The sequence below is a fragment of the Spea bombifrons genome, chromosome 6, assembly GCF_027358695.1.
Source record: "Spea bombifrons isolate aSpeBom1 chromosome 6, aSpeBom1.2.pri, whole genome shotgun sequence".
Classification (NCBI taxonomy): Eukaryota; Metazoa; Chordata; class Amphibia; order Anura; family Pelobatidae; genus Spea; species Spea bombifrons.
In genome coordinates, this window is record NC_071092.1 from 45,452,923 (window position 1) to 45,471,589 (window position 18,667).

Here is an 18,667-nt window from a genome sequence, read left to right on the forward strand (position 1 = left end):
AGAGGACATCTCTATGGACGGTGACTCTGACTGTCTACACACAAACCCAATGACTCGCGCATTTTGCTTATGACCATTCATGTAAGATTGGACCCCGCTACAAATTACAGTATGGAAAAAAGGGAACCTTTTGTCACCCATGCCTTTTTTATATCGCTTTCTTCTGTGGCCCAGGATGTGTCTCTGGTCTACAGACTGCCCGTCAGGGTCGTGTCTGGCTTGAATTTGGGACCCTTATAAATGCATGTAGGCTCTCTTATCAGCCTGCTACTTGTCAAACTTTACTTCTGATCTATTTTGCTGCAGCTACCAGCCGGGTCGAACCAACAGACGACAAATTAATTCCAAAAAGGATTACAAGTCATAGAAATAGTCTACATAAAAGGGACCTGGTGGCAGTCGTCAGCACTCAGCCGGCTCCTCCACCTGCAGTCACTGAGTGCTGACGACTGCCACCAGGTCTCTTTTTAAGTAGGCTATTCCTCTTCTTGATGGAATTAATTTGTTGTCTGTTGGTTCGGGATCGACGTCTGGCCTGTCCACCCAATCACAAGTTCACAAAAACAAATCACAACGTTCCCTGCAACCGGACTCCACAACTAGACCGCGTCCCTGTGTCGGATCCTGACAAGTACATTAAAGTTTTACTCATCCTTCCCTCCCAAAAATATACCCTAAAATTCAACATCTGGTATAAACCGCTGTCTTGTCTGCTCTGCCCTTTTCATGAATATTTGAGAAGCCCAGACCCGATACCCTCCTGCGATTTCCATGTCATACACAAGCCGGACGTGTTCTACCATCTTCACCTTTTCCGTTTTATAAAACATCTAATTATTTTCGGAAGGATGTATCATCCCCGGCATGTTTCTAATGTATCGCGATAATTAATTTATATCACAAGGTGCGGATGAGATGATCTCCGGAGGGGGGTCTACACCCAGGAGGCAGAGCGATTGTGGATGTGTGGGCAGCTTGGGGGATTTAACCGCTGAAGTATCAAAGAAAACAGAAACATCTTTCAGCTTTTATGTTGGAATGAATTCATACAGAATCCCGTTATATGTATCCGTAACCGCTAATAAACCGGAGAGCCATATTTAATTTAACAGGCGCTGGCGTTTCCATATTGGCAGAAAGCTGCTTTCAAGACTTCTGAGGGAGGCCGGTGTTCAAGTAAAATAAAAAATGAGTGCCAAATTTAGCATTTATTTTTGTCCAGGGTAGGTTAGTTTTATCAGTTTAGGGCTATACTAACATAACATGTTTTTTAAATTGTTACGGAAATGGCAATTGTGAAACCTAACGTTTTGTGAGAATGTTGATTCAAAAACAATCAACTACAATGCTTGCAAAAGTGGAGAAAAACTACGTCTCCTCCATTCAAGTGAGAGTTTTTTTTAAGAGAAAATGATCTTTCTATAGGTCATCGTCTTGATTTCTGGACTGGCGGTAACTGTAAGCTTGCGAGCCGGGCTCTCTTCACCTAATGTATCGGTTTGTCTAAGTCTGTCAATTCTCGTCTTGTCAGACCCCTTGAATATATGGATTGAAAGAAGCGCTGCGTAAATTGTTGGCGCTATAGAAATAAAAGAAAATAATAAGAATAAATTACGTTGGCCATCAGCCCAACAGGTGTACTTCAACCAATCAGGGGGAAGCGTGTGTGCGGAGACGTTTGTGGGGGGCCTGTACAATGCAGCGGATATCAGAAAGAAGTAGACCAAGAATGAAACCAGAAGAAGTGAAGGTCAAGGAGAGGCAAGACAAGAAGCAGAACTGCAGAAAAGGAGATGAGGACAAGCAAGCGGGAAACATTGACAGAGAGAGTGTGAGAGATTGTGAGGGTGAGTGACCACTAATTTTGTTTCCGAATGGAAAAACCCCTCTGAATTTCATCCAAACTAAATAGGCAGGAAACAACATTTTTTGTCTGAATGTGCATAAGTCTATTGGCACCTATGATGTCATCAAGGTCTATATGGCTGCTATTAACAACATTCTTATATCGTGTATAATAAATTCTTCCACACACAGAAGCTGCGTTCCCCGGGTCTTATGCTGTTACCTGAAACACTGTCTCCTCGTGACTCTTTTCCCCCCTCTTGGTTATGTATAAAGGTGATAACTGTACGGCTATGGACACGATACTCCACAGGTGAGTGTGTTACTCCGTTTCTACCGTTCGCTATAAATGCCAATCTGTCTAACTCTGTTAAATCACCCCAAGCTTTGCCTGTCAAAAGAATTCTACGCGAGTCTAGAAATGCTACGTAAGATACAGTATATTATATAATGGAACACTTCAAGCCATGTGTATGATTATATTATATACAGTATATCATTTTTGGTGCTACTGGGGCCACCAAACAAAAAAAAGGCCACCGAAGTGGCCTTTAGAAACAATGTTACATCAGGAACTTGGTGGGAAAGTAAGGGTTTTTTTAACGGAAGCCATTGGGAACAAAAATATACTCAAACCCACTAAGAGGCTCGAGCGTTACCTGTCTAACCCTTGAGCCGAACTTGCCTAGTCTTCCATCAATGATCTAAGAGCTCTACAGAAGTCTCTTATTAGATCACATCCTTCTTTTTGAGACACGCTAAAGAAATATTACCGCTAAACCTGAGCCACGCTGCCCTTTGTACTCTTAGCGTGTCCCAGGGGTGCTTTATGGAATAAGAGAGGAAAGCCATTCCCATAAGTTTTATAAAAGGCTTTAAGTAAATTACAAACTCCAGCTGACCTTTATTCCTCTAATGCACGCCATTGTCTTCCCAACATTTAGAAGCAACACCTGACCCCATCTTGGCTTAAATTATCCCCTTTAAAATAAATAAATCACTACGGTAGCCTGATTAAGTTCTTAGCGGGTCGACACAACCGTCTTAATTCAGCCCTGTCTCCGAGCGGAGTGCTAAGCCTTACAAATCTATGATTGACTACAACAACAAACTCAAGAAAACATAAAGCCTGGTGCCACGTAAGAGGAGCCGGTGGAAAAATAAACAAGATTTATAAGTCGATGACGTTATTATGAGTTCATTACTATAAATCATTGCAGAGCTGCAAGATGATTTAACGGTTACCCATAAACTAATAATTAGGAACGTCAAAAGAAATAAACAAACATGGCGGCTGTTGCCACAGTCTCGCTTTGACCGCGGATTAGGTGGAATAATCGAGTGGATACATGATAGAAACAATTGATACATTTAAAAAAAAAATAAACATTTTGATTTAAAAAGACAGCATCACCCCCCAAAAAAATATTTCTTTAACCCCTTAATGACTGCATTGTTCTCAATGGGTTTAGGGACCACCAATTGCCCTTACGGGGTTAACTGCGGGAGTTCAGCAGATACATCACCGTACAACTTAAGGATCAATGTCCCATGTGCCATCTCCCCATGCCGAGCTCGTATAATTAACATACACTTGATTAACCCCTTAAGGACAATGGGCGGTCCCTAAACCCATTGAAAACAATGCATTTTGAGCCCCTACATTGTCATTAAGAGGTTAAGGGTGCACTTAAGGGTGTACTCAAGTGCTTATGTTGATGTTACTAAGATTTTTATATATAAGCATTTTTTTCTCGGTGACATCGGAGAACATGAGATTCCTTCCTCTAGTTATCTTCGTATTGTTTTCCATATTTCATTATGCGAGACAGTTCTGTGAATGAAGCCAGCTTTAGAGTAGAATACGTAATGAAACCTTAAATCTGAATCACTTGATGGCATATTTGACTATTTTGTTCACGTTAGCATGCATTATCCTCCCCACTGATCTTCTTCCTTTGTTTGTTGAATAGGAATTGTTATTAAAGTGGGTCTCACCTCCTACAATCCTGGAAATATCGTTGATCGTATTAAACAGGAGAGTAATATCAATTCCTTCCCACGACCTTTGTCATTATTTTTCATTACTTTTTTTTTTCCAATTACCTGCGTCCTTCCATTGTGTAAAGGTCGATCGGATGCAAAGTTCATTTCACCGACATATATTTAACGTTAGGGGCATTTTTCTTCTATTTTCACCCAAAAGTGTATTTATTCTGGGCAGATACAATGTAAATCATGTACACAGTGGCATACTTTGGGGTGGCAGCCTACCCTGGGTGCCACTTATCAGGGGGTGCCATGCTGGCATAGGGGGTGATTGCCCCCCCTTGGCTATTCCAAAATTGTTCATAAAGGGCTGGTCCGATCTATACCAGGCCGGTCCAGGCCAGACCAGCCCTTTGTGAACAATATTGGGCCAGCCCAGGGAGACAGGAACGCAGCGGGTTCAGGCAGCCCAGATGGGCCAAATGGCTTTTCTCTGCTGTCAACTTCTATGTTTCTATATATAGTACTAGAATTATTATTTTTATCTTTATACTATATTTTGTATATCTTCAGCATCAATGGGAGTTCCATATGGTAATGAAGTAACAGAGCTGTAAAAGATGGAGAATTAAAAACAAATACATGTTTTAATGGACACATCGTTTTTGTTCAGCAGAACACACAGAACAAACATTATTTGTTACTTCTATAACCGGAAACATTTTTCATGGTGAAACATTAACGGCTTCTTTGCTGAGGATTCCCTTTGTGTCCCTCGGAACTTTACAATCAAGCATTTATTAAGCTTACCCTATAACCCGATCGTTGTCTTGTGTAAAACTAGTTTTAAGTGTCATTTAATTACAGGTCACACAACCTTTATTCATTTACCAGGATGCCTTACCTTCAGTATTTAAATTTCTCAATTATACAAATTTCTATAAAATTTAACCCCTCCCATCCCCTTAAGTAAGAGATAGGGCTTCTTTTATTGCTTCTCGCCCCACCCCATATGCTGTAGAGGAAAAGGAGGGGGAATCCTTGGCCATTCCTTAGTTGACAGAGGGTCCTAGAGGTTTAACCTTGATTTAAAAACAAAAAATATTTATCTAGGGATATTTTGCATGTGTTAGCAATCAAAGGCATGCAACCTCGGTTGAGTATGGTCAGTTGAGTTAACCCTTAACGCAACTGACCACTTAGTTAACAGACCCAACAGTCTTATATCATTGCACCAAACCATGTAGTGTTTAAAGTGATCCGGGCTTAAACATTCTTACTTGTTAACCCTAATTAAAACAGATAAGGAGTTCAGATATTCCTGGAAACAATGACTTAACCGGGAAGAATAGGTTGAAATACTTGGATTAAGAATAACATAGTATTTTTTTCTTTCCGTGTAAGCCTTATCTGCAGGTACAATGTGTGTTTCTATGTTAAAATATGAACATACATTAAGCCGATAATGTCCCAGTATCCGTTCTTGATGTCCTGACGTCTAAGCGGACCCTTATGACACTTCCATTTCGTGAAACCTTTTCATATAATTTGTTTTATAATGTATAACGTGATCTACAGGGTTCCATTTGCATTCCATACAATCCATTCATTTAAGAATGATTTATTCCCTCTATGCTTTTGCCGACGTCTATAAGGGGGCCTTCCTAATTTGTCATCTAAACATGACAGTGGATAATATCATCTGTAATAGAATGAAAGGCAGGTGGGAAATGATTTCTGGAGCTGAGTAATATTGAATCGAGAACCTCTGAACCATAATCAACTGCTCCAACATTCCATAATTAAGGTCCATGCCTCTCTATTATCTGGCTCAATCACAAATGACACCCCATTTCCCTTCTCTTTTCTTCATCCATGCTAAAGCCATGCCATTTTCAACCATAAGCCTTCATTTAAACTTCAAGCCCTCCACGCACATTCCATTAAAAAACGAAAGAGAGTGGGGGTTACATATAAAAACGGTGTTATCTGTCTTATTGTTGCCCTTGAGACTGCGTAGTACAGATAACACACTATTGGAGTTTAATTGCAAAGTTTAATTATTAATTAATTTCTTTTTTGCACTTTTTTTTTGGTTGCAACTCTTGTTTTTCCACATTCCATATAATCCCAGGGAATGGACAGCAGAGACTTCTCGTGTTATAAAATCGGAAAAATAGTGCATATTTGTAATTTTAATACATAGCCTAAAAAAGTAGATCAATTTTATATTTCTGTACACTTGACCAATAACTATTTGTTTTATTTTTTTTTATTTTTTTTTGTTGGACTAGGTGTTTTAGGTGGGTGCTAACAAACGCGTTGTAAAGGGAATTCTTTAATATATAGCATATCAATATCCATATTGAGTTTTTAATATAGAGTGGAGGATAATATAATATGATATAATATAATATAATATAATATAATATAATATATATATATATATATATATATATATATATATATATATATATATATATATATATATATATATATATCTGTATATACGACAGATTGGATTGTTGAGACAGGTAGGAACCTTGTATCAGTCATGGAAAATATTTTTTCTTTATTAAAATATAATGGCTTGTGTCTAAAAAAAAAAAAAAAAATGTAAAAAAATATTCCCAAGAAATCCTATTTTGCAATAGCCTCATTACCTGCTCAAAGGATGAAAAATTATAAATTATTAAGTGGAACAGCCTCCCAGCAGAAGTGGTAGAGGCTAATAAACCTAAGGAATTTAAGTTATATAGAATAAGAATAAGAATAACAGAATGAAATTCAAATAAAATGAATTTAGGATTAACTAGACAGATGTAAGAAAAATATATAAAAATTAATCTCCGGCTCAAAACGAGATGGCTTCTGTTTATTAAGCGCCATTGTAATCTATGATGGACTTCGCAGACCGGTATGGCACTTTACAAGGTGGCTTCCAGATAATAGGTGAAGTTGGAATTTTAATTGCGGCGGAACAAATGTCCGTGTTCTGGAAATTCCCGCACTCCTTTAATCATTGTGTATATTCCCATCTAGATTTGTTCCACCGTATAGTCACAATGAAAGCTATTGAGATCTGTGAACGAGTCGCGAGCCGGTGAATTGTGACCCAGATGCAGCCGAGTAATCGGTATATAAACGAGGCTAAGAATTAGTCCACAAGCTACGCGACCGGGTGGTTAATTCCAAGAAATGAAGAATCGTTTTCAAAAGGTAAATGCGTGTGATCGCGGCCTCGTTTATAGCTATGGCCTCTCCTGCACATTTGTGTAGGTTAATGCAATGCATTTAATGTAGTCATAGGGAATTGGTCTCTCTCTCATTTCCTCTCCTTTCCCTTCTTTTCTTTTTCCTTTTCCTTTCTCTTCCTTTCTCACTCTTCCCTCCCTTCTCTCTTTTAGATTCCCTCATGAGGTAGAGGCCGCTCAGTGTCCCGAAAGCTCATGTCTTATTCTACGTTGGCTCAACAAAAGGCACCGACTTTAACTAAAAACTAAAGTTTATTCACTAAACCAGGACTTAGTTTGATGATATGAGGTGAGGCACCGCAAGCTGAAACATTTTAACTATGGACTGAAAAGGGCCATCCCTGGGAGTTTCTCCTGTACAAAGAGTTGAGTAGACCCTGCCTACAGCACAGCTAATGAGGGGAAATATCATATATCATATATCATAATATCATATATTTAAGGCCAGCAAATGAAGACCACCACCTACATACATTATGTCTTTATACAGACACCAGACAAGCCAGGAGACTTGTTATTCCCTCGGAAATCTCATGGTGCTGCCACAACCACAAGGGATTCTGGGTAGGGGCATGCAAAGAAGACCCACAATTATCACCTTTGTAGATGAGTGTTTAATAATACTTCTACTACCACTTAAATTTAAGTGGAAGGGTTTTTCATCACCTTTACCCCACCATAATTTATGTAATGGTATTTCTTGGCTACCCCAAGCCTCAACTATTAAGCCAGTATCAGAACCTCATGCTGATGAGTCCCATTAAGGACAAAACAGCTACCCATGAGTGGTGATCTGGCTATTGCACCTCTTCCCGAGTTTTGTCTAAAGGCTGTGGTGTACAGCAGGCAATTACTTTCAGGAAATCCAAAAGCATAAAGTGGATATAGAAGCAAAGGTGATCATTGTAAGCCTTATTTGCATGCGCCTACCCAGAATCCTTTGTGTTGTGGCAGCACCATGAGATTTCTGGGAAAAAGAAGCCTGGTGGCTTGTCTGGTGTCTGTAGATGAGTGTTTAATAATGCTTCTACTACCCCCTTAATTTTAGTGAAATGGTTTTCCATCACCTTTACTCACCATAACTTATGTAATGTCTTTATACAAACACAGCGTGCCACTGGAGCAGCAATATTGGTGACTTTGTAGCCCTGTCAGCCATTGGCTTCTCGGCCTTTTGGCTAAGATCAAGTGTAGTCTCTCTTACTGGGAGAAGAGATGACGCTGATCCTCTGGCCTTAGGGTTCAGGAAAGCAAATGGAACCCGAGGTGGAATTGCCCTGGCAGAAATGTCGGAGTCACCGTGTGTGGTATTGCACGCCACTACACACGGTGAGCGCACGTTCTCGCTGGCGGCCTTCCAGCACTACTCGCCCCCATGTACCATCAGGTCTTGGGGATGAGATTTATTTTTGAATCTGGCAGGCCAGAAATGGCCTGCCCTTAAATTATTTTTCTTAATTTATTTAATCACTTCGTGTGGTCACGAGTGCCAATTAATTTGCCCCCCTTATTTGATTCACGGCTTTTGAAATTCACGGCTTGGCCATCACTATTCTTTGGCACACGATTTTGTCACTTCGTTTTTGGACACTGTTTTCTTTTTAAGAGGCAGTGAAGCCTGGACTTTGCTGGAGGAGGATTGGAGCCTTCTGGCCCTTTCCTCTCTTCAAGAAGGCCAGCAAGGAGTCTCACTCTTCGGGGTGCTTACCCGGTTCGGGGTGCTTACCCGGTTGGCCGGATGGCCAGTCAGGACATGGTTTTGTGGATCAGTCTCTAAGTCCCCCTCTCTCGTTAACGCATATTTTGTTAAACGAGGAAAAAGTGGGGAATTACACTAAAGCAAGATTTAAGAATTATTGTTAATTACCCTTGTTCAGAATTTCTTAGAGATTTATTTTTACTCAATGCTAATAAGGGTGTGGAAATGAAAAACAAAACAAAGCATTACGTTATTTTGAGTAAGTCCAGGTATTTGAGTGTTAACCGAGCCGCTATTAATTGGTAATAAACGGTTCATTTGATTTTGACAAACACAGCACACCCGGCCCTCCTGACCTTTGACCCAATATTTAAGCCTGGGCTGCATTATATGGGATACATAGGTGACACCGTTTGTCATGATATGACAGTCTTTTGAGGCTCGGCGTGCTGATCCGCTGTAATGTTACCGCAGAAAGACCAATAACTAGCTAACTTATGAGAAGCAAAATTGGAAAATAGATTTATAGATGAAATTCTGAAGACAGCGACGAGAAATGCAATTTTGTTTCAGGCAAAGCCAAAGTGAGGTCATCGGTGAAGCACAATGAACCTTTTTCGAGAACATTACATTTAACCGGGTTAAAAATTGGAAACGGCACGAAACGTTTACGATTTCTTCTATTTAGAGAATTTTACATTGCTTAAGAAAAAAACGTTGGCTTCCAAAGCGGAGGTTATTTTCCTTGACGGAACCTTTTTTTTTCTGTGTTATCTACCGAGCGGACGGCCTTTATTTACTCTTTTTCTGTTCAACAAACATATTTCTTTTATTTATTTTTTATTATTATTATAAAAACACAGTCTAAAAATAAAAAATCTGGGAAATTTGTAACCTACAGTAAATAATCCTAATAAATATATATTGCGACTATTGAGACTATACTGTATAAAAATCAAAAGGAAGGCTAGTTTAAAAAAAAATAATTATAAAAACAAAGTCTAAAAATTAAAATTGCGAACAAGTTTGTAGCCGACAGTAAATAATTCTAATAACTATATATTGCCAGTCGACTATATAAAAATCAAAAAGTAGGCTAGTTCCAAGAATAATTACAGCCATTTTCAATGTTCCGTGTTCTCCCTTTCTTTGTCTCCTGTAAGGCATGATTTTTTTGGACTCAACTTTTAGACCCCAAATATATTTTTGTTTAAAATAATGCAGAACCTGAAAAAAAGCATAGAATCGGCCGTTGATTATTAACGTGAAACAGCGTCCGAAAGAAAATATAGCTTTCTACATGTGGGTATACTTATATATTCGTTACTGTGCGGTTGCTTTATAATCAGCTCGGATTGGTCACTTGTCATTGGTCAAGAGGATTTTTGAAGGGTCCATAGAAGAATATGCAACTTATTCTCACTTATCGGGGGTAAAAAAGGACTAATGCGGAACTCTGATACTTATATCCTATTTCTGTTTGACTTTCACCTCTCGCTAGCTTTCCATGGGAAGCTGGCCCTTGCTGATCAACCCAAATTTCGCAATTGTCCCCATGAAATAAAATAAAAATATTTCAAAATATTAACCTTGTATATAACACGCCACAGAAGGCCCAATAACAGATAATTACCTGCTTTCTGTCCCATGCGATAACTATGGAAAGGACAACTAACAGACACTGGGGACCACAGGAGAAGGGTGTCCAGATCTACTTACTTTGGTGGGTCTCAACCATTTCTGCGCGGTTAAACCCAATATCTATGCCTGGTTAAAGCCACATCTACCCTATCCAACGATATTTAACATATGACATTTTTTCCAGCTGATGATGTCATATTTTAATAGTACCATGCATTATAAAAATCCAGGTAAAAGTCCTAAAACACGATAGCTGATGGGAAGTTACCGGACATAATGCTCCATTCCTTTTGCTACTGTTTCCTTGGACTCTTTCTCTCTCTCTGCTTTAAATAGGTTAATTCATTTGTGAAACCTACCATGAGATTTTCGTGATGTTCCCCCCATTATTTTTAAATTCCATTTTCAAAAATGAAAGCAACAGTAGTATTTTTTTTTTCCCCTCTACATTGACCGAATGAGACAGGGTCACCGAAAATTAAAGGATTTTGGAATATTCCTCTTGGCGTTTCAAAAATTAATTTCTACTGCAGGGGACGCATAAGAACGTCAAGCAATTAAAACTTTTTTTCCCTGAATGATAATCTACAGCAGCAGAATATCATTGCCTGCTTTATCGAAAAGGCTTTCACAGGAGCCATGAAACATAAATTACTCACCACGACAAGAATAACAAAACAAAAAATCACGTTCAAGTCGTCAGAATAACGGAATGACTCGAGGAAACTGGGTGAATCTGCTGGTTGCAACAAAGTTAACGCGGGGTTTCAGGTCCTCTTGAGATTAACAAAGAAGGCAGGGGTGAATTTCTCAGCCGAAGCTGGTGTTGCCCTCTCCTTCGTCCCCTGTAGGGTCATTACGAGCCGACATGGACCATTGTGCTTCTTATGCTACCGACACGTATATCTTCACAGAGAACGGATGAACAAAAGTCGCCTTTTATAATAACGATTCGGAGCCTGAACTCTTAGCAACCTTTTGCAGAGACTTGACGTGGACTTGACATGGACACATAGACCAAAGATCCATCTTGTCTACAAAATGATGCTATATGCCATGCTTTTGATGCTTAAGCTTCATTAAATAAGTGTTTTAATCAGCCTCTCATGATGGAAAATTCTTTTTTTTTCTTAATAATGATAAATCGAATCTACTATATCCTAAAGCCATGCCTGATTTAGAAAGACTATCGGTGAAGCTCAGATGAACAATCCAGAGTTACTATGAGGAACCCACTGACCTTTGGGGAAAGCCTAGACCATTAGCCATGCTTGAACGATCTACCTCCACTATCACCCTTCTTATTTAGAGCGCCGACACATGACAAGACAATGAAATGGATACTTTGTAGATAATACATGACCGTGAGGAACAAATGGAGAATCAGTTGAACTTCCTTTCCCCGAAGGTAACAGTTGCTGGATACTATTAGTTGAGGGTGTTCTATTGTATGGTATTATATTTATGATATAATGAGCCATCAAAGGAAATTATCTTTCATGAACTCACTTCAACTTACGTGGATTTAAATGCAAATTGTATAAATATTTTAATAACCGCGTAAACGTTTTTTTTTTTTTTTAAATCCATCAAAGATTAAGGTGCAGCTGTTTTCCCCAGGCCTTTCGTAACAAAAATGTTCGTGTCTGCGTTGCTACGCCGTGTTGCTAAGTCTTTTTTTTCCCCCCTTCTCTAAGGATTTTGTTACAATACATTGCTCGGGACCGCTATTAAGTCATTCGACGTTTCCTCTATCAACGACATAATTGCCCTCAAAGACGTTTCTCTTTCGGCTGGAAGGTCCTGCAGCGAATTACATGGCGAAGCTTAGATGTCCCCTTTGGTGGGTAACACTTTTTAGCATCAGTTCATGCGTAAAATATGCCTCGTAACACTGGCCCAAAGGAACGAAATCACATATTGCGCCAGATCTCACTTCCATTCTCTTGAGAGCTTTATTAAAGCGCCACTGCTGTATGCCGAGATCAAAGGAGACGTGTCTCACCCACCTATTATGTTTCATTGCCGCTGCTGAAATTACTCTGTAATGGGATTTGCACCAAACTGATGGAAGGCAACTCTTGCACATGGAAAGACATCTCTCATGAGAACAGTTAAACAAACAATAGGTTATAGCTGCAGAACCGAAGCCGGAGGAGAGGATAAAAAGGCTGACAAAAATATCCACTCGCCTTCATTTTTGATCACGCTTATTTTTAAGAGCCATCTTTTCCCTTTAAAAAAGGAAGCTGAGGCTGAAATAAGAAGCTGAATGTATTGATATATTCAAGATCAAGTACTAGAACCTCACAATGACCCTAAATATTCCTGCATTTAGGAGCTCGGAATGTTTGTTGGGTATGAGGGTATCTCAGGGTTCTACAGCCCTAAAAGCTCCACTAATGGGTATAGAAACAGCTGGATTAGCGTGTATTAAATAATATGAATAAAACATAATATTCTTCTTAAAACTACCGTGCACGATAAAATAAATAACTAATAGTTTACAATACATGGTCATATGAAAAGTCTTGGTTATTCAACGCTTCTGCTACTGGGTCATGTAACATAATGTGGCCCCGGTGAGCCGCTAACACTAAAGACCAGCCCTGGTTATTCGTTCTACATTCTTTCATCTTCAGAAGAGAACAAAGTTCATCATTTCCCATCTATTCACGCTTTTCTCCTCTAAAAATCAACCTCAATTCAGCCACCAGAATTTGCTTTCTCCCCTCCAGACCACCACTCACTCCGACACTAAAGCTGATGCCTTGGCTTTATATAAAAGTCTTCCAGGGTCTTCCAGCATCTTCCAGGGTCTTTTAGGGTCCAAGTAATATAAAGTATAAACCTTGACTTGCACTTTGAATTGTGCTTACCTCCTCTCCCTGCTCCCTATTACTACTACTACTTAGACTGTAGGCTCTATGGAAGAGGGACCTCCTTTCCATAAGTACCCTGATTAAAATGCCTGTAGACTCCTGTACTAGTGCACTTATTGTACCTACCTGTTTATTAATGTAGGCCATTAGAAAGTATTGTGCCCTACTACACATCCAAAATTACAGTAATTGGAAAATCTACCAGCTTTTGACCAATTCTATTAAATCAACTAAACTGGCTTTTCACACATGGATTCATTTTACTTCTTCTAACAAATATTTATTACAGGTTTTTTTTTTTTTTTTATAATTAACATCCAACTAAATTGTGATGGTTAAGCTTAGAAATTCAAAGCTTCTTTTAATTTGACTTCCTTTTTAATATTTTGTTTGAAAAAAAAATGCTAAAATGAAATAGAAAAAAAAAAATGAAGGTGACGGTCTTTTATGTTAGAAAAGTATCACCATAAGTCAATCTTTTTCAGATAGTTTTTCTTCTGCCTGTGAGTGTAATTGCTCACTGAAATGGTAATAAGAATGCAAATTAACTTAATTGTAGCATGCAATTTACTATAATAAAATACGTGAAAATAGAAGGAGCCTGGATGGTAATTTTAGATGTAATTTTTCATAGAATTTCTTGCAAGGTCATTATGCAACCCTTATCATGCAAAACACTAGAGGGATCGTTTTTGTCATCAAAAAGCGCCGGAACGCTTTGGTATTTTTAGGATTTAAACAGCCTTGAATATTATGAAGCTTGATCTGTTGGATGAAATTTTCCAACTGAAAGGTACAGCTAAAGGAAATTAACAATTCCCTATGAGACGGCAACTGTTACCACGAGTTTCTATAGATACATTTCAAAATACATTTAAAATACCTATTTTTCTTAGTAATTGTAATCATCATTTTAATTGTAAATATAATTATAGCTATTAACCCCTTAGTGACAAAGCCTGTACATGTACGGGCCCAAAATGCATTGTTTTCAATGGGTTTAGGGACCGCCCATTGTCCTTAAGGGGTTAATATATATTTATGTACATCTGGGTCATCCTGTTTACATTAATGTTAACACGACGGAGTAAGATCCAGGCTTCCTTATCCCTAGTATTGCGTAGGCTTTGTGGAGTGCTTTTGGCCACACCCACTTCCTGACTACTCTCCTCCCACTATAAGCTATATAGGGTTACTACCACCCTAAGTTTTAGCTAGCTCCACCCCTAATAACAACTAGCTCTGCCCCTCCACAAAGCAACCACCCCCAAAGAACGGAGCGCACCAGGTTGCCGACCCGGGTACGTTCCCATGCGTGCCACAGTATTTAGGTATTGTAAGGATTGGGGGGGGGGGGAACTTGTAAAACAGCAAATTCTGTCCTCTTTCCATGACTTTCTGCTATCTTGAAGGAAAAGTTCAATGAAAATTTGTCTACTTAAATTTTCTGGGAATTATAAGCTAAAAAAAGAAAAACATTGCATTAAATTTGTTGAAAAATAACTAAATTTTGTAAAAAAAATAAAATATATATATTTTCATTCTATAGTAGAAAACTCATATTCAAAGAATATAATAAAAAAAAACAGGCTTTCTGAATAAATAATTGTTTGCATTTATCTTCTTATAGCGAAGATACATTTGTCGAAGACATTGCAATGACCAGGTCAAATGTCACCGGCTATGTTATCTCATATCTTACTGACTTTGGACAGCTTATCATTCACGTCTAATGGATACATCAATTATGCAATATCTCCAAAGGCATGATTGATATCAAAGTCAATAACAAGGTTACCTATGATGAGTAAAGTTATAATTCACGGGAACGCTGTGACATCCAATTCCTGAACGAATCAGTAATTGGGCAGTAGACATCTTTATCTATTGTGCTACGTGAAACATATTGTTTGCTCTTGTTTTTGTCTCACTCGCTATAGCTATGACAGCGATCCAAACTTTTTGGAGCTACTTTCACAGCTGAAATTCCTAATAAGCTTCTACGGAACCATCTGCTTTTGACTTGAAAAGTCATATTTTTTTATCTAAAATAGTTTATATTTTTGAGCTCTAAATGTTTCTTTAGCTTCTCTTTCCAACATATGACGGTATTTGTAGCTAAAACAAGTTGCAGCCACAACTTCGCAAAGACGAACTAGTATTTAATTCTGGTTTACTTTTGGAACTGTGGGAATCAGATGCATTCCAATTATGACAGTTGACTGCCGTGCTTGTGGGGCAGATATCTGGGTGTAGTGGGGTGATTTAATTCTTCCCCATTACCCACCTTGTTTGCCTTTTATTTGACTGTTTTTCCACCCACCAGTGGCTGGCCACTGTTCCCTGGTGACATCTTTATCTTATGGGGCCTTTCTCCATTCCTTTTAGAGGAGTAGAGAGAGGAAGACCTATGGGATGAGGTCCTAGGAAAAGAAAAATAACCTGCTGCTCCAATTTGGGTTGGAGTTTAGAGATACCACCACTAGGCTCTGTCTCTGGTTCATCCAAGTTTAAGGCACTCGTAACCACAGACCATAGTCTGATGCTCCCTCTCTTGGAGGTGTAGCTTCAACAATCTGGTGGGGCTAGCAGGCCCATCCCAGTTGGACTTTACAAGGTTGAGATGTTGGTTGAGACAATGAAAGAGTCGGCAAAGAGTAGGTAGAAACTAGGCATGGAGTCAGTGTGACCAAACGTTGCTCCTCTTCCCAGAGATTGAAGCTGGAGACCTGGAGCCTCCGGAGAAGCAGTGCTTCGCCCAGAGACTCCGGGTCAAACAGGGTAAGGTTTAAGGTTTGCTGTTTTGGCAATTTGTCCAAATTCATGTGAATATATGATAGGTTATTCTGTATTCTAAACCCTACTATAAATACTTAGAACCATTTGTGTTTGTACAACCCATGCTAAGAGTAATTATCCTCTCTTCGGTATTGAAATGTCACCGGAGGAATCGCACATTTAAATCGGGGTTTGCACATAAAGTTGGGAAGCCGTGGCTCGCTCGAGGCATCTGCTTATTCCAGTTTGTCGTGTTATTTGGTACAGCAGTCTCCAAAATCATCTTAACCTCATTGGAAGCACCTGCGAACAATTCATCACATTAATAAAACAGCAGGGGAGAACCCGCGCCTCTCATACAGAGGTTACGGAGCACCTTCTGTTTCTGAGGCTGCTTCACGTGCCAGCCAGAGCTCCTACTCCAAAATGATTCCATTCTATGGAGAACCCGATCCAGACACTCTAAGCTCTTGTATTATATAACCTGTCAATATTCACATCTGGCATGTGTTAATCACATAAATTAAATGTCTCATATAAACAATTGCCTAATTTGAGGTTAATGTAGCCCAGAGAATTGCAAATGATTGGAAATATATTTGTTTTGATTAAGTAACACTGGGAAATAATAGCCTCTATTAGACATACCCAGTTTTTTTTTGTTTATTTAAATTTTATCATTTTGGGCAGATCCGATCACAACAGAAGCAAAACATACATTTTAACGATAGTATTTATTGCTAGTTTTCTAAGGAGTAGGGCAGATTTTTTACAATTCTTGGACAAAATTAAATAAATGCTTTGGAAAAATAAACATAACGCATCTAACCCATTTCACGTCTTACATGTTCCAGGCTATTTTCATTAGGAGCAAATTGAACAACCTCATTAGATTTCATGGTGGAAAAGCAGAGGAGATGGTTTTGAAACTGCTTCTTGGAACACTAATATGTTTCGGTTTAAATTATAATTCTGAATTCAGGCGGTTACACTGGGGCCCAGCAGATTAGCGCATTACACACACTGGTTCTGGAGACATATAATTTTTCAAGAATAATAAAGATATTTCAAAGAGGAACTGTCACCATCACAGATTAATACAATTAATTTATTAAAATTCCTAGAATTGTATGTGAATAACAATAATAATAATAATAATAATAATAATAATAATGATAATAATAAAAAACAAAAAAAAACAATAATAATAATAAATATTACTGTGTTATTATTATTGGTATTAATATTGTAAGTATTATATTAATATTAATTAATATTATTCATTATTTTTATAATTATTAATACTATTTATTATTATTATTATATATACATTTATTTTAATCTACACCATTACATATACGGTGTAATTATTATTATTGGTAGTAATAATAATAATAATACAATGATTAATATTGGAAGTATTATATTAATATTAATGAATATTATTAATTATTTTTATAATTATTAATACTATTTATTATTATATATATACATTTATTTTAATCTACACCATTACATATACATTTTGAAAATATTTTTGAAAAATTATCACTTTTTAAGGTGTATTATTATTAGACTGAAATGATTGAGCGTTTGTCTCTCATTTGAGGCTTAGAGACATTTATAAAACTGTTTAAAAACTGTTTGCCCCAAGCTGCTTGTGAACTTGGAGTGGTTCAGTAGCAATTTCCAGGGTCAGATCAATATGAAAGTTCTTCATCAGGTTGCTTTATATTTATACCGTATATATGTTTTAGGAGCCATGACTTGTGTAATTATCATGAAAGCTTTAATGACGCTTATTTTTCTTCCGGCAATTATTCAAGATAATATTCGTCTAGAAGTTCACAGAAGTTAATTTGTTAATTGCTGGTTTTTAATAAATGTTTTTGGTTTAATGGCTGTTGACGATACAATTTAGCTGATATATGGCCTGGTCCGTTTCCCTCTAAATCTTCACAAGGTATTTATTTTAGGCAGAATTATCTTTTTTTTAGAGCAATCCTTAATGCAGGTTTTGCTGACTTTTCGGCAAGATCAGGCCTTACTTTTTGTTGCAAAAAAAAAATAAAAAAAGAACATTCTGGATAATGTGGATGGAAAGACATAAATCCGCTGATCACTGGTTGACATCATTTACAGGAAAAGGCGAAGAAATGTTTGTGAACGAGAACATAAGGTCTCTAACGGCTGAGAAATTATATCCAGATCAAACAAGCACATTTGCTTTATAGATTGATAAAAGAGGGATACCGATGACCTTGGATAACCTTTGTAAACCAACGCTCAATGCTCAGCAAGATGAGAAAGAATATGAAAAGCATGTAAGGGATTGAACCCCAACAAGACCCATAACCCTTTAGCACCAGAGGACCGAGGTAGATCTATCATCCATAAATGTGTTTTTACTCAGTTTGTTGTATGTATGCTTATCTATCCCCAACACTTTTCATGGCGGTACTTGACCATGACAGGTGCCTGGGACCATAGCCTGCTTCATATCCTCAAGTGTTCCTGTTTAGGAAGAACTTATCCTCTTTGGACCCAAATTCTTTGTACCCGCTTTCCCCCTCCGATGA

At 38.1% G+C, this 18,667-nt stretch overlaps 1 protein-coding gene and 1 pseudogene across 2 annotated transcripts in view; one reads left to right on the forward strand and one right to left on the reverse strand.

Moving 5' to 3' along the window:
- The window catches only part of DAB1 (DAB adaptor protein 1), a 310,139-nt gene that overhangs the window by 116,309 nt on the left and 175,163 nt on the right, over window positions 1-18,667 (reverse strand). The gene's annotated exons all lie outside the window — the stretch shown is intronic.
- Window positions 8,247-8,427, forward strand: LOC128501034 (uncharacterized; annotated as a pseudogene).